Below are 27831 nucleotides of genomic sequence, written 5' to 3'. Positions count from 1 at the left end.
CATGTCTGATGTAGACGCAGCAGGACAAGCAGGGAAAGGCTGTGATGAGTCTGCTTTGCCTCCAGAAGCTGGGGGTGAAAAGCCTACAACAGATCTGACAATGGAGGATGCAGGGTTGGAAACAGATCCTGCACATGCCTTGACTCTTGCAGATGATTGCCTGGAAACTTTGCCCAAGGATGCGGAGCAAGTGCTACGTGGTGAGATTGATTGCTCGGGAAGTGATGCTAAAGGTAAAGATGCAGAGCGAGAGAATGCCAATTTATCTTCTGCCGCTGCCTTAAAACGACAATCCTTGAAGGAAGATTTTACGAGGATGGTTATGGCTGGCCAAGACATTGACTTTTCATTCGAAAATTTTCCCTATTATTTGAGGTGAATGAATTGCCTTGTCAGCATGGAGCCATAAATGCTATGAATTTCAATCATTCGATCGTATTTTATTGAGTGTGGTTTAATGTGCTTGAATGTGCTTTGCCAGTGAAAGCACCAAGAAAGTGCTCGTTGCATCTACTTACATCCATTTACAGCGCCCAGACTACGCAAAATTCACGAATGATTTGCATTCAGTTAGTCCACGCATCCTGCTTTCAGGACCTTCAGGTATGACACACAACTGTTTTACACGAGGAGTCTTGTTCACTTGCTGAGGGGATAACTTGCAATTCTGATGGGATGTGTCAGGATCAGAGATTTATCAGGAAATTCTTGTGAAGGCATTGACAAGACATTTTAATGCTCGGCTGCTGGTATTCGATAGTGGCTCTTTGCCGTCTGCTGTAAGTAACCCATTGTATATGCTTCATTGAAGACTTTTTGTTTGAAAGGAGCAGTTGCTACATTAAACTGAAGTTTAAGGGCTAGTAGTAAGGGAAGAATTTCATGCGGAAACTGTTAATAAATAGCCATAGTTCCATGGCACGGGAATGCACACGGTCACTAAGTTGGAGCAATTCCAAGTTGCTCCAACATGAGAGGGTACAAGGCCAAATTTGTTTCTAGAATAACATTGCATTAAGCAGATTTTACAAATGCTTTCTGTGCTTCTTGAACAAAAACCAAAATGGTGAAACTCTTGGAATGCCTTCTTATATATCAATTTTGTGGTTAGCTGCAGATTTTAGCAGATATGTCCATACAAATATATTGAGCTTCTTTAGTAATTTTCATGCTTGCATATTTATTTCTATTTGCAAATTTAGTTTGCTTTATTTGTGCTTGGTGTTCTAAGATCTTCCTGTTCCTAGAGGGGAAAGTTTGAGGTCTTTTGCCTTTCGATCGGTTTGAAGATGAGAGGCTCTGGATTTTGATGACTTTGGTCGTGCTTTTAACTCCTCATTTTTGTATTTATGTTTCTGTTTCGACCGTCTTGTGTTTGGATTTTTTTTTAAGTGCAAGAATAAGTTTTATCTACTTGAGTTTACATGGTAATTTTTATTTACTTGGATTGATGAGTCTCTCTCTCTCTCTCTCTCTCTCTCTCTTCGTGTGTGTGTGTGTGTGTGTGTGTGTGTCTATCACCCAAGTGTGGTAGATTGGTTATGCCATTTCCCTCTTGAATAACAGGTCGTGAGTTCAACTCTTGTCGAATAGAACTTTGAGGTCTCTTGGGATAGTTTCCTATGACGTTAAAATTCTCTTCTTCTTCTCTCTCTCTCTCTCTCTCTCTCTCTGAAGTTTCAAAATTTCAGGTTTCATGATTTTGTAGAAAATGGAGCCTTTGGATTGAAACCGCCCTGTAGGGCGGTAGGCGTTGGCTTTCACCCGAAATTCTTTACTTTAGACACACACACACACAGAGCACTTTGCAAAGAGAACCTGCGACGGGAATTAACACTTAATCACACACGGCTCGGAAGCTAGAATGCTCCGAGCAGACGCCGACAACCTGTAGGCCCCAAAATTGGCGCCCCTTTCGGTATTTCTTTATTCTTTATCAAAGGGAATAAAACCTGTGATCTCCCACAAGTTGCCCCGCACAATCTAGGCTAAGAAACACCTGTTCTGGCTCGATTTCGGCAGCATAACTGTACTAGGACGCTTCACAGTCAGAATCTGCAGCACGTTGAATTCTCTGTTTTCTGCCCCGAAAATGCGCCAGTTCACACCTGTACAACGGTCCCCTTGCGTCCCCGAACCTCCTGGGGGTATTAGGGTCCGTTTAGGGCCGAAACCCTAAACCTGCAAAAATACACAGCAGGCTGTAATTCCCTGTTTTGGGCTCCGTTTCGCGTGCTGGTCGCATCCGTAGCAAGACCTCGAGCTCCCGCACCTGTAGGGCTACTTGCCCTTTGAATTGGACGAGATTTCTGGCGTGAAACCTCTCCGAATTCACCTGTACCTGCGGGGGATTAGCTGCTAGCTAATCCAGTACCTGTGCAAGAGACTCTTGCCTCGACAATCGCTCATGAACCCACATAACTGTACATTGGTCAAATGAAAAGCCCACTAGTGGGGCATAACATACTGCTCGTAGGGGAGAGAGAGGACAGTGTGTAGCGTGCAGGGCATCACTCCTGGCACCGCACTGTACATAAGAGGGAGAGGAAGCACTCCATAGCTCTTAACCTGTGACAGATTGCATAATGAGACCTCTCCCTTCTCTAAATTCAGCGCCCTTTCTTCTGCATGAGGAAAGTCCAAGAAAAATCGACACTTGGGCGCATTTACAAGCATTTTCCCGTTTCGGGTTCGCCGCTTAAAAATATCCTGACCGGTTGCCCAGTTGACTTCGCGGCAAAGTTGTAAAATTTTCCCCTGGTCATACCGGAGGTAATGACGCGAACACATTTCACGGCCCAAAATAGCAGTTCCCTAAATTTTAGGAGATGCTTCCGTTGGGCTTCCACTGGTCTTCTGACCATCTATCCTCCTTGGGACCACATCCAAAAGTGCAATGTGGCCCAACTGTCGGATACTTTTTGTTGGTAGTCCCACCTTGACTTTACGCCTTAATTGAGTTCACTTCCTAGTATCCACCAACTTACTAAGTGCGACGGGGGGACCTATATGATCTTGCTCTGAGCCTAGACATCCTCTTACCATACGAATTCCAGTGTCGACCACTTCCCGTTTGCGGGTGAATCTACCGTTCACATTGGCCATACAATGTCCGACCGTTTGCTACTTCAAAAAGAGGGTCTCAAAACAAATAAAATAAACCCCATTGGAAAGAAACCAACAACCAAGGTTAGCAGTTGCCACATCTTTGTGACATGGGTAATAACTGCCACGTCCTCGTGACACGGATACCTTTTATCTGGATGGATTCTTTGTTTTGAGTGTGTACTTTTTAAATTTGAGCATACTTCATCTGTGGGAAACGTGTGTAAATGAATAGATATATTGGTTTAATTAGTCTCCAGGCATATCAATGTACATCACTAACTTTTGATATTTAAAACAGCTTTGGTACTTTTTTGGAGTTTTATTGAATTTACTCTTGTTTTTCTCCTCCTTTTGTCTTAACTTTGTCTTTTTCAATTGAATAATAGTCTCTTCGACTCTATAAAGAGTCAGGCTTGTGGCTCATAGCTCGTTGATTGCGGATGAAAACTCATGAGACCTATGTGAAGGTGCTCACATGTTCACATGCTTGTGTTGGATTTGATTTTGAAAACGTTTCTACGTTTCTATATGCAACAAGACGGTATGCCAAGTGTATGGTATATGGGTTTGATTGCTTCAAATCTAGTTTTACTCTATGTTCAGAAGTGTAAAGGGGAATTCCAATGATAATACAGGTAGCTAAGAGCTTACGAAGCTTTGGGGAAAATAAGAAAACAAGGTGTCCTTTTCCTCTTTAATTACGTCTACTAACAAGTCGATGTAACAAACTTGGGACACCCCAAGTTAAGATTCTGTTGCGACACAACAGAGGTACACCTCAAAACACTTTAGAAATTTAAGTTGACACGGCCCGGCGTAGTTCCGTGTCAAGAGATATTGGCCCCAAAGACTGGCGCCCCTTTCGGTATTTCTTTTATATTAATCTTTGAGCAAAGTATACTTCTCGCGGGTCTCGCTCTGAGACTCTGCGTCCAGATGCTGTGAGAAGTGAGCCCCCTTGGGTCACTTATAAAGGTTACAAGGTTGCTAAAAGGAGAGCCCCAAAAGCATTAAACTCAAAAGCAATGAGCTCTAAAAACAACTCGTCAAAAATTTGTCAGTAAAAAGCGATAGCGCCAATTGCAGAAATCTATACAGCCAGGCCACGTCAGCAGTTAGCGTAAAACGCGGAGTTCCGTACATTCTGCCATGTCAGTAAGTCAACGCAAATTGCAGAGTTCCGTACTGTTACCACGGTAGCGTGAACTGCGGAATTCTGTACAGAGACTGCCATGTCAGCTACCATGTCGTGAGTTTGTGACATACCCCCCTCTTGAAAGAATTGTAATCGCCCTCGATCAAAAAGCTGCCTCTAAAAAGCATCAGCGCAAATTACGGAATTTTGTGCAATCAATCAACGGACCTTCCGCAGAAGAAACCGAAGCATGACGGTAGACACGACACCTTTAGTACTTGTAAAAAGACTACAGTCACATCACTGCACATGACATCACATGACAAATCAATCACATAAAAATTTATTCCAAATCTCAAACCATGACTGTCAGCAACGTATTTAGTAATCGAATCTAGATCCATTCCGGACCTCACTGATGTCCGATTAACCAATCCTTATTGCGATCATGTCTATAGAGATTTATGAGACCGAAATGCTGCAATCATTTCGTCTTTCAGTTCCTGCACTCAAACAAGTCAAATGAGAGAGTACAAATCAGTCATATTCAATTTCGGGAATTCCATTTCATGAAGTCACAGCAGAATACTGTCATCCAATCAGTATCCCTGAAACCCAAAGGGGACATCATTGACCTTATTCAATCGAGGTAATCTGTTGACAAAGGAGCGGAGTGACTCCCCTCTTGTGCAAACCGGCTGCACCAGATTCAACCTTGTTGAGTTCGGGGTTCTATCGGAGTAGACTATGCTAAACCGAATGCTTCAAGATAAAGTTCCAATATCTAAGGAGTGTCTGCTAGGTCCTCCTCCTCCATCCACTTCGCATCTAATGCCGGATAGTTCTTGAATTTAACCAAGAATCACCGAATCACTTTACCTTTCATCTTTCTTTCCTTGTGTGCCAAAATCTGTTCAGGAATGAGTATCTCCTCGCTTTCTTCCACTTCGGGTTGCTCATCAGGCTCCCCATCAATTGGCACCTCACCTTTAAAAGGTTTCAAGAGACTAACATGGAATGCATTGTGAATCTTCCAAGTATTGGGCATCTTGAGTCGAAAGGAGACATCATTTATCTTTTCTTTTATTTGGAAAGGGCCATAATACCTCATGCTAAGCTTTGGAAAAAGCCGCTCCTTTCCTTTTCGTTTCCTTAGGCCTGCCTTCTCAAAACATAAGAGCACCCAATCGTCTTCCTTTAATTTCAAATCTCGTCGATGTCAATCTGTTGCCTTCTTATGTCGTTCTTGAGATTTCTCTAAAGCCTCTCGGATCTTGGCAAAAGCAGTGTCCAAGTTGGTCGGCTTCAAAAATCATAGTCTTTAGTGCTGAGAAAGGGTGGAACCTTTGAAGCACCTTTAATTGTCTCAAATGGCGCCTTTCCCGTCGAAGAGTGAACCGTGTTGTTGTAGGCAAATTCCATCAAAGGTAATTTTTTTTTCCATTGAGTCTTTTGATCAGAGATGTAAGACTTTAATAAATCTAGAACAACCGAATTTGCAATCTCAGATTGCCAATCTGTCTGCTGGTGGAATGATGACGAGAATTGCAACCACGTGCCAATGTTCTCCCAAATAGCCCTCCAAAACAAACTCGTGAATTGGGGATCTCTGCTTGAGACTATTATCTCAGGCATGCCATGTAATCGAAATATCTGTGCAATGAATAGTTTTGCTAAATGGTCCGGCTTGACTGTTTTCTTCACTGGAATAAAGTGAGCTTGCTTGCTAAATCTGTCAACCTTTTGTATCAACGGCTGTGTAACACACAACATTGTTTTCTTCATCAAGTAGCCATCCCGTATAGAATACCCTGGCACTATCTCCCCATTCTGTATCCAGTAAACACATTGGAAAAATCAGGATCGGTGGCGTATTGATCAACCATATATTCGAAGCTTCTATGATGAATCGCGGAAATAGCCAAAACCAGGGGCTTTCAAGATTAATGCATGTGCCACTAAGTTTTTTTTGTCCTTGAACATGGACAATCTGCCACCACATCTGCTTTTCCGAAAGCTGCTTTTGTGACAAGAAGTAGCGTAAACTCTAATGATTAGTAAAGACCGTGAAATCGGCTCCGAGTAGGTAATGTTGCCACTGAGTAAGAGCATGGATCACTGCCAATAGCTCTTTCTCATAAATCTGTGTACCATTTCTGGCCTTGAAAATATTCTGCTTTCATAAGCAATCACATGGTCTTCTTGCATTAAGACCTCCCAGACTACGACCACAAGCATCACAATAAACTTCGAATGGCTTTTGCAAGTCTGGCAAAGCCAACACTGGTCTAGTAGTCAGTTTTTCCTTAAGTGTCTGAAAGACAGTCACCTCTGTCGGTCCCCACGAGAAAGGGACTCCTTTCTAAGTCAATATGTGCAAAGAGGAAGCTACCTCTGCAAATTTTCGAATGAACCGTCGGTAGTAAGAACACAAGCCCAAAAAGCTTCTAACTTCATGAACATTCTTCAAGTCTGGCCAATCGTGGAGTCTCAATCTTGGCTCCATTTGTACTCTTGCTGTTGAGACGACATGTTCCAAAAAGTGTTCTCCGGCAAGAAAAACTCGCTCTTTTTCGCATTGATTACTAATCTGTGATTACGCAATGCCTGAAAGACCTATAGCAGATGGTGTTGATGTTTCCGCTTCATTCTTAGAGAAAACTATAATATCATCAAAGAAAGTGCCCACAAAATATCGATGCTCTCCGAAAATCCTATCCATTCGATTGAAAGTCGCTGGAGCATTGGTAAGTCCAAAGGGCATCACGAAAAATTCGTATAAACCAAAGGTTGTTCGAAAGGCTGTCTTATAGACATCTCCCGAAGCGATTCTGATCTGATGATATCCGCTTTCAAATCAATCCTACTGGAACAAGAGGATACCTGAAGTCGGTCAAGAATATCATCAATCCTTGGAATCGGGAATTTGTTCTTGATAGTGATTTTATTGAGGGCTCTATGGTCGATGCACATCCTCCAAGATCCGTCTTTCTTTAATACTAGTAAAACCGGAGAGCAGTAGGGTGAAGTACTCGGTTGGATGAGACCCTTTTCAAGAAGGTCTTTCACTTGGTTCATGATTTCTTCATTTTGGGCTCGGCTAACACGATAAGGTGGCCGGTTTGGTGGTATGCTTCCAGGAATCAGATAAATGGTATGGTCTTCAGGACGAGATGGGGGTAACTCGCTTGGCAGGCCTTCTAAGAAACAGTTGGTATGTGTGCATAAAATCTTGTCTATTTCAGACATGTTTGTTTGGTGTTTATTATTCAATTCTTTCAAATAGATCAAGTAAACAAAAAGATTGGATTTCATTAATTTGAAATGGCCGAAACCGATACAATAGGGACGGACTTGCCCTTCAATTTTACATCTAGCACAAATTTTCTACTCTTCTCATTTGTCAAAGTCGCTTTCTTGGCCCGATAGTCGACCACGATATTGTTCTTATGGTACCAAGGGATTCTTAGGAGGACGTCACACCCTTCCAAAGGCATGATGGAAAAGTCCTCGTGCCCTAAATACCCTTGACAATGCAAACGAAGTTTGCAAATGACAGGCGTAATGGCTAAATCATGTACGGATGTCACTAGAACTGCCTCCGCCGGTGGCCCCATCCTCTCGGGCGTAATATCGAGCCGCGCCACCAATTCAGGTGAAATGAAGTTTGCCTTGGCTCCTCCATCAAAAAAGATAAGGGCTTCCTGATCTTTCACTTTGCCCCAAGCGCGGCAAAGTTCTGTACTTTTATCCATCTGGCTCGGGTCGGTTCCCGTGCAATCCGGTACCAGTATTGCTTTCTTGCCTTTTCTGCCACGTTCCTCCGTTGCTCTAGAACTCTCTGGCATGTCTTCAGTCGGTCCTCGTTGTGCCTTTTTGGGGCACTTTGCGGAGATGTGCCCTTGTTCTTTGCAACCAAAACACTTCCCCTCTTTGAGATAGTTATCCCTCTCTCTAAGAGTCAATCGGGGTTGTGTATCTTTCTTTTCTTTGGGGATTCTTTTTCTTTCTGTTTTCATTGTTCGAGGTCTGTCTAGTCCTCTGAGTCAAAATTTCATCAATGGGATAAGTCAAATTTCCTGAATGTATCGAGAATCCCTGCTTCGCATGTCCCATTAGTTGTTATATAGACTCAGACTCTTGTTCAAGGCAGTAATCTCGGATCTCTCTAGGGAGTCCGCAACAAACCGCTCAATCTGTTCCTTGAAAGTGACCTTCTTAAAGGAAGAGGTCGGTAGAAAAGAATCCCAAAACCTCTCGCAATAAGCGTCCAAAGAATTACCCTTGGTCATTCGAAGATGGTTCGAAGCGGTTCTTACATCTCGTTCGTACTCTGAGTCAACCAAGAAGAAATAAAGAGCCGTTTGAACTTCAACCACTTGACCGGGGCTTCTTTCCTTGGAAGAAGAGTGGAACACCATGTTCGAGCATTTCCTTTTAAAAATGATGGAGCCCTCCTGACCTTGGAGTTCTTTGAGTAATGCTCTCTAGAGAAGGCTATGTCAAACTGTTGGATGAAGGCCAAAGCCCTTGGGGCATCTCGGAATTCAGAAAAGGATTCAAATTTTATTGAATGTCCACCCTCTTTAAATTCCTTTGCCGTCTTGATCTTATCTTCGAGGAAGTCGTATTGGTTGGCTCTGTAAAAGTGCTTCTTCTTCGCATAAAACATGTGGTTGTTGAAGTTCGAACTGTCAGAGGATCACTCCTTCATAGAGCTATCAGAAACTGATCGGAAGCTGATCTTCTTTGCCTTTTTCTTGTTCTTTCCAAAGCTTTGCTTTTGCCTTCGCTTCTTGCCCTTTCTGTCCTCCTCACTCGAGTCGGAAGAGCTAGAAGAACTGTTAGAAGAAGAGGAAGAAGAAATGGATAGTCCTTCAAAATGCACATGCTTCTTCTGCTTTCTTGCAGATGCAAAAGAAGATTGACGGCCCAAGTAATTGGGGTAGTCAGTCCCCTTCTTGCGCTTCTTCAATTGCTTTTTCGATTGATTCTTTGTGTCCAAAAGCTGACTGATCTGGGTCTGAACCAGAGTATACACTTCAGCCATGGACTGCTGGGTCAAAAATTTTGCAAACCAGGGAGCTTTAGTAAACTGAAGCATCTGCTTTGTGCACTCGTCAACCTGTTGTTGATGTTGTATCATCAAAAGTTTATACAGTGTAGGCCGAGGTGACCCGTACTCATCTTCTGCTAAATCTCTTGAATTTTCCGTATTGCCTCCTCCCGCCTTAGCGGTCGCAGAAGAGGTTGATTGATTCTTTTCGGAATCCATAGGTGCTGCGAAAAAAAAGATCGGATTTTCCGATAGAAGAGAAATCGGCCGTGCTCTGATACCATTGTAACAAACTTAGACACCCCAAGTCAAGATTTTGTCGCGATACAACAGAGATTCACTTCAAACACTTCACAAATTTAAGAGTCGACACGGCCCGGCGTAGTTCCGTGCCAAGAGATATTGGCCCCAAAGACTGACACCCCTTTTGGTATTTCTTTTATATTAATCTTTGAGCAAAGTACAATGCCCGCGGGTGCTCGCTCTCAGACTCTATGTGCAGATGCTCTCAGAAGTGAGCCCCCTTGGGTCACTTATCGAGATCACAAGGGTTGCTAAAAGCAGAGTCTCAAAAGCAATGAGCTCCAAAAACAACTTGTCAAAAATCTGTCAGTAAAAAGTAGTGGTGCCAATTGCGGAAATCCGTACAGCTAGGCCACGTGAGCAGTCAGTGTAAAACTTGGAGTTTCGTACATTTTGCACGTTAGCAAGTCATTGCAAATCGCGGAGTTCCGTACTATTGCCACGTCGGCCGGTCAGCGTGAACTATGGAATTCTGTACAGAGGCTGCCACGTCATTAGTTTGTGATAGTCGATGCGTCGAAAACCTTGGTTGTATCTCAAAACTATGGTTACTAGGTCACAATGGTACTGGTGGTGCATACCTTTCTATACCATCTGTGTGGAATGATGTTTATGAATTATTGTATTTGTGACTACGCAAAAATTGTTTTAGTGATGAAACCAAAAGCTCCATGAGCCAATCCTTGTCCCATTGGCCTTTTGATTGTCTTCAAGTTGCCTTGATAATGCCCATTAGGCTAGTATTTACGTACTCAAGTGGCTACAAAAAACTACAAATATTTATAAGAACTTTGGATGGTTTCTTGTACTGTCACAAGATGGGCACCATGTGCTAATAGAAAACAACAGACTGAACATACTTTAAGCACTTTAATAACAACTGAATTGAGAGAGAGAGACGACACGGGGAGTGGCGAAGTTCCACCCCAGAGAGTATTGGCCCCAAACCTTGGCGCCCCTTTTGGTATTGTCCTTGGTCCTACAAAAGAGCAGACAGAGCTATTGGAATTTTATTTGAGGGGTCTTCACCCTCCAACCCTGACTTATTAGCCAATCCCACCCTTACGTCATCGCGCATCGGGTGCGCTCCCGTCTTCACCGCTCATGCCTTACAGGGCATAAGACATTAAGATCACTTGCAAGAGAAGGATCCAAGATTTCTTTCGAGCTGCTGTTTTTCTCAGAGACAGTGCCATGCAGATGTTGATATCTACAGCTACCAAGCCGTACACTTCCAAGGACTTGGCAAGCTTTCAAGAAATTTTTGCCTGAAGTTATATGGTTTCTGACATCTTCCTTCGAGTGCAACTTCTAGCAGAGTGGTGTATCCTGAAATGCTTGCCATGGAAAACCCTAGCTAATTATAACTTGAAGTTTCTCGACATCTCCTAGTAGATGTGTCACGTGACACATCCAACCCTATGTGTCCGTGGACAAGCTACAGCATGATCAGGGTTCATTCAGTCCAGTCAGTCTAGATTTAGAAGTGATCTCAGTCTAGATTTAGAAGTGATCTGGCACGTTTGTGAGTCTATTCGTAAACCGTGCATGCCGAGTCACTTAGTGTATATGCATATCCTCTAATTGCACACAGTGTCACGTGACACATCCCAACCCTATGTGTCCGTGGACAAGCTACACCACAGCAGGGTTCAGTCAAGTCAAGTCAAGTCTAGATTAGCGGTGATCTGGCACTTTTGTGAGTCTATTCGTAGACCGTGCATGCCCAGTCACTTAGCATAGAAGCATATTCTCCGGTTGCACACAGCATGATCATCGGAATTCCCATCAGAATCCATTAGCATCAGTTAGGGGAATTTTCCAGTGCATTTAGCCTATTTTCCTATTTATTGGTATTTTCACTTATTATTTTTAAGTGACTTTCCAATAAAAGTAGGTAGGGTAAATTTGCTAAGTTAATATATAAGCAAACCCAAGTTAGCACTTTCTGGCAGAAGAGGCAGCAGGAGCACCTTGCTCAACAGGCAACTTCTCAGCAAGACCAACCCCCGCAACTACTCTGGCGTTTTCTCCACAGAAGACCTAGCGTTTTTGCATCAGATCAGCCTTGGCGATTTGTGCACAGCAGATCAGCCCCGGCGTCATCACGACACAACAGATCAGCCTAGCATTTTTGCATTCGCAGAACCCTGGCGACAAAAGGACCAATTTCAGCCCCTCGCGTTTTTGGATTTCAGCAGCAAATTAAGACCGGCATTATTCACCTAAAGTGTAGCAAATTCAGCCCGTAAAGACCATCAATTTTCAGCCCTAAGAAACCTCATTTTTCAGCCAAGAAAACGCAGCCAAAACAGTCATTTTCAGCCACCGAAACAGTCCCGAAATTCAGCGATTAGAAGATCTCAGATTTCAGCCATCGTCGTCGTCGTCATCGTCATCGTCGTCGTCGTCACCGTCGTCGTCATCGGCATAGACCAAGTTGCATAGTCCATTGCATACGCATTGTACACCTTTGTGCAATCAAAGAATAGACCACTCTCGTCGATGAGAGTGGGGTCTTCGGAGGAGGGTTTTACAACCTCTCGGGTGTCGTATCTCTTCTCTCTCCTTCTCTCAATCTCGTTCACTTACACGCACAATCCATTCACTTTGTTCGTGATCATAGCACTCTCCATAAGACGGAAAGCTCTCTCTTTCCCTAAGAACTAAAAGGAACCTTGAGCAATAAAGATCACTAATCTTGAGAAAATACAACATTCATTCCGCTGCACCTAACATTGGTATCAGAGCTTTGGACGTGTTCTGCATTACTCAAGGAAAGAACCACAAGAACCACAAGAAATTTTTTTGCTTGTTGCGATCGCACGAACCCAAGTTTACTTGGGCGTGGCGATTCCTAATCGTGTTTTGTTGAAGAGTGACAGGAATCCAAAGAAAGAAGGGCTTGTCCAGCCTCCCCTTGTGTCTCTTTTCACTCATTGAGAGCGGACCGTGCACTTAGCGGCTGGCCAATCGACGTGAGGTGGGAAAAAGCAACCTTGGTGTGAGCGCAAGGCCGCCAAGGGGTGCGCCCGCAGAAAGGAGTAGAACTCGGGTGAAGAGAAGATCCTTCTCCAACGCGATTTGCGAGCTAAAGAAAACCTCAAGAACCTCAAGATCCTCGAGAACCCAAGAACCCAAGAATCCAAGTTCCTCGTGAACTTCAGAACCCAAGACCCTCAAGAACCCAAGTCCCTCGTGGACTTAAGAACCCACAAGAACCCACGACTTTAGAATGGTCATCACTCGAAGCGGAATGGATACTTCGCCTGGAGGTGATGAGCATGAGAGAGGCGAAGAAGAATTTTCCCCACCATGAGGTTTTTCCGACCCTCCCCCTTTCCCATCTACGTGAAGGATTGCACTAACTCCTATGGAGGCATTGAACCAGATGTTTATGGAAAGGAAGTTAGAACGCGAAGCAAGAAATGCAGAAAGAATGACAAGAATTTGATCGTGAATGCAAAGAAAGAAAAGCAGAAATGGAACGCAGACACGCAGAAAGAAAAGCAGAAATGGATCGTAGGCACGCAAAAGACAAAGCAGAAAGAGAAGCAGAAAGAAAAGCAATACAAGAACAAAGTGACCGACAAAACAAAGAGTTTTGGCGACTCTATTCTCAAGTTCAGGCACAGATGCAAGAGATTTGGGGAAAGGAGACTCTCTCAGTCTCTTCTTCTCCAAAGCATGACACACAGGATTTGCATGATTGTGCGAAGCATGATGATGATTTGATTGACAATGACTTGCATGATGATTTGAAGCACAATGATAAGCATGATGATTTGGATGCCAATGATTTGCATAATGATTGGGATGGCAATGACAAGCATGATGATTTGCATGATCAAGATGTGATTTCTCACAAGCATGATGAGTTGCATGAAGAAGAGGTGATTGTTCACAAGGATGATGTGTTAGTGGATGCTTTTTCTAGCGAAGCTAACCTCGTTGTAGATTCGATCAATCACGAAGATCCGATCTTGGCTTTCGAGTCGAGGTCCAAAGAACCCCCACAAGATGATTCGATCATTCAAGAAGAAGCAATCTTGGCTCTCGAGCCTTGGTCAAAAGCACCCTCACAGGAAGTATTATGTGTTCGTATGATTGATACGCACGCATTGTTCGAGTGTTTCATTCGTGAAGGTTTCTTGTATTTTAGTCAGCATCGTTATGTGATCCCTTTTATTAGGCATGACATATTGTATGTTGAGCACGTTTCTCTCATGGATGAGTACAAATGTATGCGGATTGTTCATGAAAAGCTGAAAAGTTTCTATGTAAGGAAGTCACATTTCATGTCTCTTCCTTGGCGTGACACAATTGTAGAAAGAGCACATGATAGTATGAGCACCAAGCATGGGCATTTTCATTGTGATTTGCCACAGTTGATTGATTTCGATCAAACAGAAAAGATTCGAGCGCATTGTTTGCATGTGTTTGATGAACGGGTTGTCACTCCGTCTCTATGTTTATCTACATTGCATACACAGTCTTTAGAGAAGACAAGATTTATTTCCTTCACTTTACATGGAATGGGTATGTTCATGGTTTTGTGTTGGAGATGGTTTCATGAATTTTCAGCCATGGAGATTCTTGAAGATGGAAGAAGCAGGACTCTAGACGAAGTTGAAGCATCAAAGGAGCCACATAAGACTTTGAGTCGCTTTCGGCGCGGCCCAAAGAAGCAAGCGTTGCAGACCTTTATGAAGTTCAAGTACCGCACGACCCACACATCAGAGTGGGCCAGCGAAGAGTCCCTTCCAGGAATCCGGATGTTGTTGGCGATCTCCCTCGACGCCATACAGTTCGGTACCAGTACCTCACTTTGAAAAGGAGAGGATGTCACGTGACACATCCCTACCCTATGTGTCCGTGGACAAGCTACACCACAGTAGGGTTCAGTCGAGTCAAGTCAAGTCTAGATTAACGGTGATTTGGCACTTTTGTGAGTCTATTCGTAGATCGTGCATGCCCAGTCACTTAGCATAGATGCATATCCTCCGGTTGCACACAGTATGATCATCGGAATTCCCATCAGAATCCATTAGCATCAGTTAGGGGAATTTTCCAGTGCATTTAGCCTATTTTCCTATTTATTGGTATTTTCACTTATTATTTTTAAGTGACTTTCCAACAAAAGTAGGTAGGGCAATTTTGCTACGTTAATATATAAGCAAACCCAAGTTAGCACTTTCTGGCAGAAGAGGTAGCAGGAGCACCTTGCTCAACAGGCAACTTCTCAGCAAGACCATTCCCCGCGACTACTCAGGCGTTTTCTCCACAGAAGACCTAGCATTTTTGCATCAGATCAGCCTTGGCGATTTGTGCACAACAGATCAGCCCCGGCGTCATCACGACACAGTAGATCAGCCTAGCGTTTTTGCATTTGCAGAACCCCGGCGACAGAAGAACCAATTTCAGCCCCTGGCGTTTTTGGATTTCAGCAGCAAATTAAGACCGGCATTATTCACCTAAAGTGTAGCAGATTCAGCCCGTAAAGACCATCAGTTTTCAGCCCTAAGAAACCTCATTTTTCAGCCAAGAAAACGCAGCCAAAACAGTCACTTTCAGCCACCGAAACAGTCCCGAAATTCAGCGATTAGAAGATCTCAGATTTCAGCCATCGTCGTCATCGTCATCGTCATCGTCGTCGTCGTCACCGTCGTCGTCATCGGCATAGACCAAGTTGCATAGTCCATTGCATACGCATTGTACACCTTTGTGCAATCAAAGAATAGACCACTCTCGCCGACGAGAGTGGGGCCTTCGGAGGAGGGTTTTACAACCTCTCGGGTGTCGTATCTCTTCTCTCTCCTTCTCTCAGTCTCATTCACTTGCACGCACAATCCATTCACTTTGTTCGTGATCATAGCACTTTCCATAAGACGGAAAGCTCTCTCTTTCCCTAAGAACTAAAAGGAACCTTGAGCAATAAAGATCACTAATCTTGAGAAAATACAACATTCATTCCGTTGCACCTAACACACAGCATGATCATAAGCATTTCCATCAGAATCCATCAGAATCCTTCAGGGGAATTTTCCAGTGCATTTAGCCTATTTTCCCTATTTTTGACATTTTTCACTTATTATTTTTAAGTGAGTTTCCAACAAAAGTAGGTAGGGCTATTTTGCTAAGTTTGTATATAAGCAAACCTAGACTAAGCACTAATTGGCAGAAGAGGCAACAGGAGCCAAGCTCAGCAGGCAACTTCTCAGCAAGACCCCTTGGTGAACCTTCCCTCCAAGCAGCAGATTCCCCCCATTGCCTAGCGTTTTCAACAAGAACCATCGCCATACACCTTCCCTCCATTAGCGTTTTTGGCATCAGATCCTCCCGCAAGTAGATCACAGCACCTAGCGTTTTGGAAGTTCAACAACAGCTAGCGTTTTTGGACCAGCTTCCCTAGCGTTTTTGGATCGCAGCATATGCAGAATTTCAGCGATTTTCAGCAATAGAAGAGTAGCAGATTCAGCCCCTAAAGAAGTAGCAGATTCAGCCCGGAAAAACCATCAGTTTTCAGACCTTAAGAACCTCAGTTTTCAGCGAGAAAGACCTACAGAAACAACCCCTAGAATCAGTGTTTTTTGGACTGTAGCAGATTTCAGCCCGTAGCGTTTTTGGACAGCAGATACCAGATTGCAGATTTCAGCCCTTCAGTCGGTTTCGCCATCCCTGTCGTCATCGTCGACATAGCTTAGACTTGCATCAATCACTTGCATTCAGTTGTACCAGTTTGTGCAATCATAAGTAGACCACTCTCGTCGACGAGAGTGGGGCCTTCGGAGGAGGGTTTTACGTCGTCTCTGGTGTCGTATCTCTCTTCTCTCTCTATCTCTCAGTCTCATACACTTGCACGCACAGTGTCCATTCACTTTGTTTGTGATCGTAGCATTCTCTCATTAAGAACGGAAGGCTCTCCCTTCCATAAGAACAAAAGAAACCTTGAGCATAGTTCGGAGCACTCATGTTGAGCAAAGCGTAAACATTCATTCCGCTGCACCTAAGAAGATGTCTCTTCACGAGTAGATGAACTTGGAGATCCAGTGTGATTGCTATCTTGGGACTACCATCGCCGCCAAAGAAACACTGTTTGTCCAAGAGCTGATAGACCATGTTGTGCTCGGCTACGACCCTATGGAATGAACCTAACCCTAATTTTTTGGTGCAGGTTTCAGGATGGAAAGTCAGTCGACTTTTCGAACTAGAGTTCTGTCGAGATTGCTTTTTAAGTTTGAAATCTGTTTGAGAACTTGTTTGGTGATCCTGTTTGGAATTTGTTTGAAATGGATGGTATCTGTTTTGAACCTGTCTGGGTGCCGATTTGATTTGTTTGACTCTGGTTTTAATACTTGCTTCAATGATTGGTGATTTTACTCCCGGGTGTAGTAGCGAGAAAAGATGTTTGAGAATGCTTATGGTCCGGCCCCTTGTGGTTATTTGCGGGGGGAGTATTGAATGATTGAAAAGTGTTGTTTTTACTCATGGCCCGGACCCTTGTGGTTATTTACGGGGGGAGTATTGTTGCTACTCATGGCCTGGACCTGCATGGTTAGTTACGGGGGGAGTATTAAGAAGTCTGAGCAGTGGTTACTCTCAGCACCTCCAAACGACGCAGGCTCCAGTTTGGGGGGCGTTTGGTTGTAAAAGGCCTCTATATCTCATGGCCCGGACCTTTTTAGGTTATTTGCGGGAGGAGTGATGAGGGAGTCGTTGAACAGCTCATGGCCCGGACTTGGATGGTTATTTGAGAGGGGAGTGTTCATCGCGGCAGCTTTACGTTTCTATGTCTTGTAACATGCATATGTGAGCATTTGTGTTGCATTGTGATGTGGCAATTACTGAATATTCCTAATTGGATGAGATTGCCTGGGTATGTAATTTTTTAGTGCATCATGACACTCGTGGAAGATCAACACGGTCTGGGTGTAATGGCTAATTTTACTACGTCGGAATATCAAGAGTTTCGATCTGGACGAAAGGAGAAGCTAACTCCTTGATCAAAAGAGCAGAAAGGAGAAGCTAACTCCTTGATCAAAACAGTCGAAAGGAGAAGCTAACTCCTTGATCAAAAGAGCAGAAAGGAGAAGCTAACTCCTTAATAAAAAGAGCAAACTGATTGTCCCTCCGAATGTCCCTCGGAATGACCCTCGGAATTTGTTTTTGTGAGCTAACTTGAGTTGTTTTGCAGATATGCTGTAATCGTAGATGATTACTCTCTTTCAAGAAGGGGAGATGTAACAAACTGTTGACGTGGCAAAACCCTAAAGAATGGAGCCAACTTACAGATGTGGTTGAGGGGCGTAAACCGTAAGAAGAACAAGTACCAGAAGAAGAAGTCCTACCAACTTATGGGGACCCTGTCCGATGTGGCCCAAATGACAAAAGGATTAAAATAAAGCAGGACGTGCACACGCAAAAACTGATGATGTGGCAGATTTTCAAAAATTGCAGTGGCATTATGACGTGGCAAGCTGTACGGATTTCCGTAAATTACGTTGGCAGCTTTTGGCTATTCTTTTTGGACCAGAAGCTTTTGAGTTTTAAAGGTTTTTTATTGTAACTGCTTTTCAGGCCAAGGGCCTTTAAACATGAGGCTAGGACTCATTCTCTGACATGCTTCTTGGAGAAGGTGCAGAGTCTGGAGTACCGGCTTGTACTGTGTTGATGCAATATAAAGAAATACCGAAAGGGACGCCAAGATTTGGGGCCGATACTTTCTGGGGTGGAATTCCGTCACTCCGTGTCGCGTGTCGTCTCTCTCTCTCTCTCTCTCAGTTCAATTGTTAATAAAGTGCTAAAGTTTGTTCAATCTGTTCTTTTCTATTGGCATGTGGTGCTCGTCTTGTGACACGTGCCAGAGACCGAGTCCTCTGTACTTAGTTAATTTAAAGGCCCTTGGCCTTGAAAAGCAGTTTACATGAAAAGCTTGAAACTCAAAAGCAACTGGCTCAAAAACAGATGCCCAAAAGCTGCCAGCGCAAAAGCTGAAATCCGTACAGCTCTGCCACCTGAGTAGTCAACATAAAACGCGGAAATCTGTACAGTTGTGTCATGTCAGCAGGCCATCGTAAAATTCGGAATTCCGTATAGGATGCCACGTCATCAATCAGTGTGTTTTGCGGGATGTCCGTACAACAGGTGCCACGTCATCAATTTTCCACGCTATCTTTTGTTTGTGAGGGTCCAGCTTTATTTTAATGCCTTTATGTCAGTTGGGCCCCATTGATCGGGGTCCCATAAGTTCGTGGGAACTCTTCTTTAAAAATAGGCCACTCGACAAGACTTTGCAAGTTGGTAAAACTTCTTCTGTTGTTTCTACTTCTTTACTTAGGGTTTAGGCCCCTCGGCCGGGATCTGCAAGTCGGCTTCGTCTTCAGTGGCTTGACACGTGAGCAATTTATGACACGTACTAAGTGTTTTTTCTAAAAAACTTGTGGATAGGACTTGTTTGACCCACGGTCTTTACCATAATTTCTTGTTCCAAGCAACATTGCTCTGGGTGGCTTTTATGGCATGGACCGATGGAGACAAATGTGACTTCAATTGTGGAGATTTGTACATGAAAATGGGTGCCTCTTTGGACCAAGTGGCATTTATGCTATTATTGATAGACAGAGGAGAGGATAGGTTGGCACTACTATTGGGTTCCAACCAATTGTCGCAAGGGCCCCCCCACCCCAAAATGGAGTGGCATTTGCTTCTTTATTGAAGATATGTTATCATGCATGAATGCTCATGAAATGAGAGTTCCTTCATTAAACTGAAGTTATCGATAGATGAATTGGTTGGAGTTTCAGATTCTTGTTTGGTGGTGGCTCGAGTATTTCCTAGGAGCAGATTAGGGAGTCAGGGCTGTTTTGTGGGTGTGTCCAGCTCAACTTGAGGTAGACATACTCTCTTGGCGGTGCATTCCATCGAGTTGCCTACTCGGTAGGCTTGCATGGAGCGGTACCCTCCTGCCTAGGGTTTCGTAGGGTTAGAGTCTCTCGTGTTTAGCATTTTCCCTAGTTCATGTGGGTAGTCTTTATCCATCTATTAGGGATAGGCTCATTTTTTGGTTGTATTGAGCATATCAGTGATTGCAGACCATTCAACGTTTTGGGTCACACCCTCTCTCTAGCGTTTTCTCTCTCTAGCGCTCTGTGTGCTTGGCAGTTTTACTCTAGCGTTTTTCCTCCACTAGCATTTCCTCTTTCCTGTTTATTGGCAATGATCTCTACATCGCTATATAACACTTCCCGTCCCCTCTGCTCTAACTCTACTTGCAAGGTCCACTTGTAGATTTGTTACGTGCGCGCGTTTGGTGGGCGTTATGCGTTAGGAGGTTGATTCCGAGGAGATTTGTTGCGATAGATCCAAGATCCATTGGGTGCTTGGTTCCAAGAGGAGGTTTGCTTGTTATTGCAAACGATATTATCGCTCAATTCACCCTTTTCAATTGTACCTTTGACAGAATTGAGAATTGTTTGTTCTGCTCTTAGATGTTCGAATTCCAACTTGATGAGGGATACACCTTGGGGCCGATGTGGTGAGGATGAAGGGTTCAAAGGCAAGTGCTAGATTGTTGAAAATGTCGTTGGTGGTTAAATTACGCTTGAGCCTTGGGCCTTGGCCCATGGGCCATGTGATAATACTTGCATAAAGAACCAAAATTTGCCCAAAACAACAACTCGTCAGTCAATGGTCAAGCTGAATGGACACCTAATGTGCTAGTTGGACGTCTATATGGGACTAGATGGGTCGGATGCAAGGATGCGTCCGTTGGACATGGACAACCTTGTTCTCTCCATTTATGTATATAAAATTGCTCCCATCGGACATTGGGGGCGTTCTCACGTTGCCAATCTCCTTCCGCCTTTGGGTTTGTAGCATATCAATTATGCTTTATTTCAGACCTATAACAATGTGGCACATTGTTGTGCCAACACTTGCTGCAGCTTTGGCTGCTACTTAACTTCCATGTGTCACGTGACACATCCAACCCTATGTGTCCGTGGACAAGCTACAACACGACAAGGGTTCAGTCCAGTCAGTCTAGATTTAGAAGTGTTCTGGCATTTTTGTGAGTCTATTCGCAGACCGTGCATGCCTAAGCACTTAGTGTAGATGCATATCCTGTGGTTGCACACAGCATGATCATAAGCATTTCCATCAGAATCCATCAGAATCCTTCAGGGGAATTTTCCAGTGCATTTAGCCTATTTTACCTATTTTTGACATTTTTCACTTATTATTTTTAAGTGACTTTTGTTGGAAAGTAGGTATGGCAAATTGAGTAAGTTTGTATAGAAGCAAACCTAGACTAGCACTACTTGGCAGAAGAGGCAGCAAGAGCCCAAGCTCAACAGGCAACTTCTCAGCAAGAACCCCCTTGGTGGTTTCCCTCCAAGCAAGACTTCAACTCCCCTAGCGTTTTTCCATCCACATCGCCATAGCTTTCCATTGGCCTCTTCTGAGCCCAAGCTCAACAGGCAACTTCTCAGCAAGAACCCCCTTGGTGGTTTCCCTCCAAGCAAGACTTCAACTCCCCTAGCGTTTTTCCATCCACATCGCCATAGCTTTCCATTGCTGGCGTTTTCAACAAGACTCTTCGCCATAGGACCTCATCTATTGGCGTTTTTCATCAAGGCATCATCGTAGAAGACCCACAGCCCTAGCGTTTTCTATTCCCAGCATCATCACCACAAGTTGCCCCCTTTTTGCATGACGATTTTCAGCAGATATGCACCAGCAGATTTCAGCGTTTTTGGTGCCAAACAATTTCAGCCATCAGCGTTTTTGGGATAGCAGCGAATCAGCGACAGAATTCAGCCTATCAGCGTTTTTGGACAGCAGTACAAGAACAACAAATTTCAGCCCTTAGATTGGTCTCGTCATTCCCGTCGTCGTTATCGATCTAGCCTAGACTTGCATCAGTCACATGCATCCTCATTGTACCAGTTTGTGCAATCAATAGTAGATCACTCTCGCCGACGAGAGTGGGGCCTTCGGAGGAGGGTTTTACGTCTCTGGTGTCGTATTCTCTTCTCTCTCTATCACTCAGTCTCACACACTTTCACACACAGTGTCCATTCACTTTGTTATGATCATTGTACTCTCTCATTAAGAACGGAAGGCTCTCCCTTCCATAAGAACAAAAGAACCTTGAGCACAGTTCGGAGCACTCATCTTGAGCAAAGTTCAAACATTCATTCCACTGCACCTAACATTGGTATCAGAGCTTTGGCAGTGTTCTGTATCACTCAAGGAAACAACCACAAGAATCACAAGAATTTTTTTTTGCTTGTTGAGGTCGCACGAACCCAAGTTCGCTTGGGTGTGTCGATTCCTAATCGTGTTTTTGAAGTGTGACAGGAATCCCAAGAAAGAAGGGCTTGTCCAGCCTCCCCTTGTGCCTCTTTTCACTCATTGAGAGCGGACCGTGCACTTAGCAGCCGGCCAATCGACCTGATGTCGGAAAAAACAACCTTGGTGTGAGCGCAAGGCCGCCAAGGGGTGCGCCCACGGAAAAGAGCCGAACTCGGATGAAGAGAAGATCCTTCTCTAACACAGATTGCAAGCGAAAGAAGAACCTCAAGAACTCAAGAAACTCAAGAACCTCAAGACCTTCAAGAACCCCAAGAACCCAAGTTCGTCGTGAACTTAAGAACCCAAGACCACAAGAACCCACAAGAACCCAAGACTTCAGTGGATGGTCATCACTCGAAGCGGAATGGCTACTTCGCTTGGAGGTGATGAGCATGAGAGAGGCGAAGAAGAATTTACTCCATCAGGAGGTTTTTCCGACCCTTTGCCTTCCCCATCTACGTCAAGGATTACACTAACTCCTATGGAGGAGTTGGAGCAGATGTTTAAGGAAAGGAAGTTAGAACGCGAAGCAAGAAATGCAGAAAGAATGGCAGAAATGGAACGCAGACACGCAGAAAGAGAAGCAGAAAGAGAAGCGGAAAGAAAGGCAGCTATAGAGCGTGAGCATGAGCAAGCGCGGCACATGCAAGAGTTGTTGCGACTCTTTTCTCAAGTGCAGGCACAAATGCAAAAGATTCAGGAGACGAAGACTCTCTCAGTCTCTTCTTCTCCCAAGCATGACACACATGATTTGCATGGTGATGATTTGAATGACAAGCATGATGATTTGGATGTTAATGATGAGCATGATGATTTGCATGATCAAGATGTGATTTCTCACAAGCATGATGATTTGCATGAAGATGACGTGATTGTTCACAAGGATGATGAGTTAGTTTATGCTTTTCTAGCAAAGCTAACCTCGTTGCAGATTCGATCAATCACGAAGGATCGATCTTGGCTCTCGAGGCGAGGTCCAAAGCACCCCTTCAGGAAGAACCTATCTTGACTCTCGAGCCTAGGTCCAAAGAACCCTCACAGGAAGTATTATGTGTTCGAATGATTCCTCAGCACGCATTGTTCAAGTGTTTCATTCGTGATCGTTTTCTGTATTTTAGTCGACGTCTTTATGTGATCCCTTTTCCCAGGCATGCCATATTGTATATTGAGCACGTTTCACTCATGAATGAGCACGAATGTATGCGGATTGTTCATGAAAAGCTGAAAAGTATGTATGTGAGGAAGTCACGTACATACTTTCCATGTCTCTTCCTTGGCATAACACATTCGTAGAACGAGCACCAGAAAGTATGAACACGAAGCATGGGCATTTCGTTGTGAATTGCCACAATTGAGTGCTTTAGATCAAAAGAGAAAGATTTGATCTCATTGTTTGCGTGTGTGTGGTGAACGGTTTGGCGCTCCGTCTCTTTGTTCATCTACATTGCATGCACAGTCTTTGAGGAAGACAAGATTTTTCCACTCACTTTACATGGAATAGGTATGTTCATGGTTTTGTGTTGGAAATGGTTTCAAGAATTTTCAGCCATGGAGATTCTTGAAGAAGAAAGAAGCACGACTCTCGACGAAGTTGAAGCATTGAAGATGACTTTGTGTCGCTTTCGGCGCGGCCCAAAGAAGCAAGCGTTGCAGACCTTTATGAAGTTCAAGTACCGCACGACCCACACATCAGAGTGGGCTGGCGAAGAGTCCCTTCTAGGATTCCAGATGTTATTGGCGATCTCCCTCGACGCCATACGGTTAGGTACCAGTACCTCACTTTGAAAAGGAGGGGATGTCACGTGACACATCCAACCCTGTGTGTCCATGGACAAGCTACAACACGACAAGGGTTCAGTCAGTCTAGTCAGTTTAGATTTAGAAGTGTTTTGGCATTTTTGTGAGTCTGTTCGCAGACCGTGCATGCCCAGGCACTTAGTGTAGATGCATATCCTCTGGTTGCACACAGCATGATCATAAGCATTCCCATCAGAATCCATCAGAATCCTTCAGAGGAATTTTCCAATGCATTTAGCCTATTTTACCTATTTTTGACATTTTTCACTTATTATTTTTAAGTGACTTTTGTTGGAAAGTAGGTAGGGCAAATTGAGTAAGTTTGTATAGAAGCAAACCTAGACTAGCACTAATTGGCAGAAGAGGCAGCAAGAGCCCAAGCTCAACAGGCAACTTCTCAGCAAGAACCCCCTTGGTGGTTTCCCTCCAAGCAAGACTTCAACTCCCCTAGCGTTTTTCCATCCACATCGCCATAGCTTTCCATTGGCCTCTTCTGAGCCCAAGCTCAACAGGCAACTTCTCAGCAAGAACCCCCTTGGTGGTTTCCCTCCAAGCAAGACTTCAACTCCCCTAGCGTTTTTCCATCCACATCGCCATAGCTTTCCATTGCTGGCGTTTTCAACAAGACTCTTCGCCATAGGACCTCATCTATTGGCGTTTTTCATCAAGGCATCATCGTAGAAGACCCACAGCCCTAGCGTTTTCTATTCCCAGCATCATCACCACAAGTTGCCCCCTTTTTGCATGGCGATTTTCAGCAGATAAGCACCAGCAGGTTTTCAGCTTTGAACCCCGAAAGACCAGCAGATTTCAGCCCGCAAGGACCAGCTCATATCAGCGTTTTTGGTGCGAGACAATTTCAGCCATCAGCGTTTTTGGGACAGCAGCGAATCAGCGACAGAATTCAGCCTATCAGCGTTTTTGGACAGCAGTACAAGAACAGCAAATTTCAGCCCTTAGATCGGTCTCGTCATTCCCGTCGTCGTCATCGATCTAACCTAGACTTGCATCAGTCACATGCATCCTCATTGTACTAGTTTGTGCGATCAATAGTAGACCACTCTCGCCGACAGGAGTGGGGCCTTCGGAGGAGGGTTTTACAACGTCTCTGGTGTCGTATTCTCTTCTCTCTCTATCTCTCAGTCTCATACATTTTCACGCACAGTTTCCATTCACTTTGCTATGATCATTGCACTCTCTCATTAAGAATGGAAGGCTCTCCCTTCCATAATCTCCCTTCCATAAGAACAAAAGGAACCTTGAGCACAGTTTGGAGCACTCATCTTGAGCAAAGTTCAAACATTCATTCAGCTGCACCTTACACCATGTGAGTGTGGTTGCCTGTTGTGACTACTTGTTACATGGTGGACCGACAATTCCATTGCCATGTGGCATTGTTGCTATGTCACTAGGGCTGCCACGTCATCCAGGCTGTTCATTAGCACATGAGCCATACCGTGATCTGCTGCGAGTGTCCCATTTCTTCTCTTTGTGGTTGAACCTTTGCTATACAAAATTATTACTATCTGATGACCCCCCCCCCCCCCCCCCCCCCCCCCCCCGGGGGCGGTCTTCCCGCGAAGAAACCAATTGTCCGGGGTTTTGTGACATGTATGTAAGAACTTGAATATGCACACATACCCACCCACAGAGGTTCACACCAACTGTAGTATGGCTTTTGCATAACCTTCTAATATGCTTTGCAGAGGGATTAAAGCAGTTTAATTTGTTTGATACTGTTTTTGTACAGGGTTTAACAGTTGCTGGGGAGTTGGAGTCTGGGAAAGAGGTCGCAGGCCTGGAATCAGGCACCTCAGGAAAGGAACCTTTGGAGACACCTGAAGATATTCTGCGAAAGGAAAATTCTTCGTTTGTTGCTGACCTCAATGCACTTGTATCGCGCTCCTTGCCGTCAATTAGTAATGCAGGCACAAAGCTTGATGTAGCATCTGTTTGGGGAACATCATCAGCAAAGCGTGTGCTGAAAGTAGGTAGGTGGAATTTACATCATGGAAGCTGGTAGTTTCCATAGAGTGAAGACACTTATATGAGAGTATTTTGACTTTCCTTCAAAGTTAGGTTGATGGGAGGCTTCATTATAGAAGAGATCAGGGTCAAGTTTTTTCAGCTGTTTTCTGTGGCTGTGCAGGGGATCGTGTCAAGTTCATTGGTCCAAATGTTGCTAGTGTCGCGTTTCAGAATTATGTTTGCAGGTTTCCTTTCTGTGGCCTTAAATTCTTTTGAGTTTATTTATTTGCTATTGTAAAGAAGCTCTCCCCCCCCCTTCCTTTTCCCCTGCCCCTTCCCTCCTTGTCTGAGAACGCAATGCCCAGAACTGGTGGTCTCGTTCACCTTCTCACTGACATGTGCACATTATATCTTTCTTTTTTGTTGTGAAGGATCCAAACGTTGAACCAAATTTGGGCTCAATTTTTGTATAAAATACTGCCTTTTCTGTGTCAATATTCATTTTGCCTTTCTACACCCCTAGGCACCCTCATCTGTGACCACAGAAACATTCACTTATAGGTTTTTGTCAGATGTTATATACCGGGGATCTGCTCTTTTAGGTGGTATGATTATGCTGGACACCCAAGTACTAAATTGGTGAAACTCTCCGTTCGTTGTAACTTCCAAATGATGAGAGAAACTCCTAATGTCAACAACCAGTATACCAAGTCTACATAGCGTGAATACTAAGGCGTAATTTATTACATTGCCTTTTTTTTTGCTTGCTTGTGTCCAAAATAACAAACAGTAGCGATTGATGAGTTGCTCCACCTGGCAAGTGGAAGTTATTGATCAAGTTTGTGCTGGCATCCTACTTCATAGTCGACTCAACACATACGTGATTTTAGTGACTTTCTTGATGGGGAGGAAAGCTGCTTGTTTTTTGATGTCCTGTTATGGCTGCCAGAAACACCTTATTGATGAATTTATTAGGTGATGCTAAGGGTTGTCATTTCTTCTCCTTCTCTCTCTGCACTTCATCCCTCGTGCATGTTAATCAATAGAGCTGGTGATGCATATTTGGAGTTCTGTTTGCAAAATTTTCAGATCCATTATTTGGAAGGAAAATTAGAAAAATGTTTCACTGGTCAAAAACAGATCACACTCTCTCTCTCTCTCTCTCTCTCTCTCTCTCTCTCTCTCTCTCTCTCTCTCCACCTTTTACAGCTCTAGTAGTGTTTCTGTTCAGTTGTTTCTTTCTTTCTTTTTTTCCAGACCTTGTATCAGATTCACCATGATGTAACTCTCTGGTCTCAGGGTCAATATGGCTTTTGGAAGACATGAATATAACATTTCATTTCATCTCTCTCTCTCTCTCTCTCTCTCTCTCTCTCTCTCTCTCTCTCTCTCTCTCTCTCTCTCTCTCTCTACCCTTAACATCTTGAATGAAAATTACTGGTTTTTCTTTTCTTGGTATGCTTAAACTACTTTGTTTTCCACATGTCCCGTCTGCAGCCGCGGACCCTCAATTGGTGCCCGTGGAAAGGTTCTTCTTACTTTTGAAGAAAATCCCGGTAAAGTTGGAGTTCGATTTGACAAAGCTATTGCGGATGGCAACAATCTGGGGGGGATATGTGAGGATGACCATGGATTCTTTTGCAATGGTTTGTATTTGACAATATTTGAGGCTGAGCATGGTGTGGAGAATTGCCGCAACAGGTTTCCTGGTTTCTTATCTTACCTTTCATATTGGTTTATTAATCAGGTAGTGAACTTCGAATGGAAGGAGGTTATAGTGAAGATTTGGAGAAGCTTGTGACGGACGTACTCTTTGAGGTCTGTTTAAGTTGTCGTGTGTGGATTGTATGGCTATGGAATTATCAGGATAGATCAGGGTCTTTTATTTAATGCTGCACCTAACAACTTACAGTCACTTGGCCTTTCAGGTTGTTGCAGAAGAGAGTAAGAAGGGACCTTGCATACTTTTTGTCAAAGATGTTGAAAAATCAGTGATTGGGAATTTTGAGTACCATGCAGCTTTTAAGAGCAAGCTTGAGAAGTTAGAAGGTGGAATAGTTGTTATCGGTTCACACACTTTGTCAGATAGTCGCAAGGAAAAGGTTAGCAG

General features: G+C 44.0%; 1 long non-coding RNA gene across 1 annotated transcript; it reads left to right on the top strand.

Annotated features, from left to right (window-relative positions):
- Positions 1 to 234: 234 nt before the first annotated feature.
- LOC147445948 (uncharacterized) lies at positions 235 to 27831 on the top strand. The gene is made up of 8 exons (XR_015189827.1): positions 235 to 375; positions 482 to 603; positions 685 to 779; positions 25504 to 25744; positions 25903 to 25966; positions 27219 to 27367; positions 27469 to 27539; positions 27650 to 27831. It is a non-coding gene; the product is annotated as an uncharacterized LOC147445948 (long non-coding RNA).

Source organism: Adiantum capillus-veneris, chromosome 12 (genome assembly GCF_014529385.1).
Source record: "Adiantum capillus-veneris isolate H3 chromosome 12, ASM1452938v2, whole genome shotgun sequence".
In the NCBI taxonomy this organism is placed as follows: domain Eukaryota; kingdom Viridiplantae; phylum Streptophyta; class Polypodiopsida; order Polypodiales; family Pteridaceae; genus Adiantum; species Adiantum capillus-veneris.
Note: the sequence above shows the minus strand (reverse complement) of the source record. Positions and strands in the feature narration are given on the sequence as shown.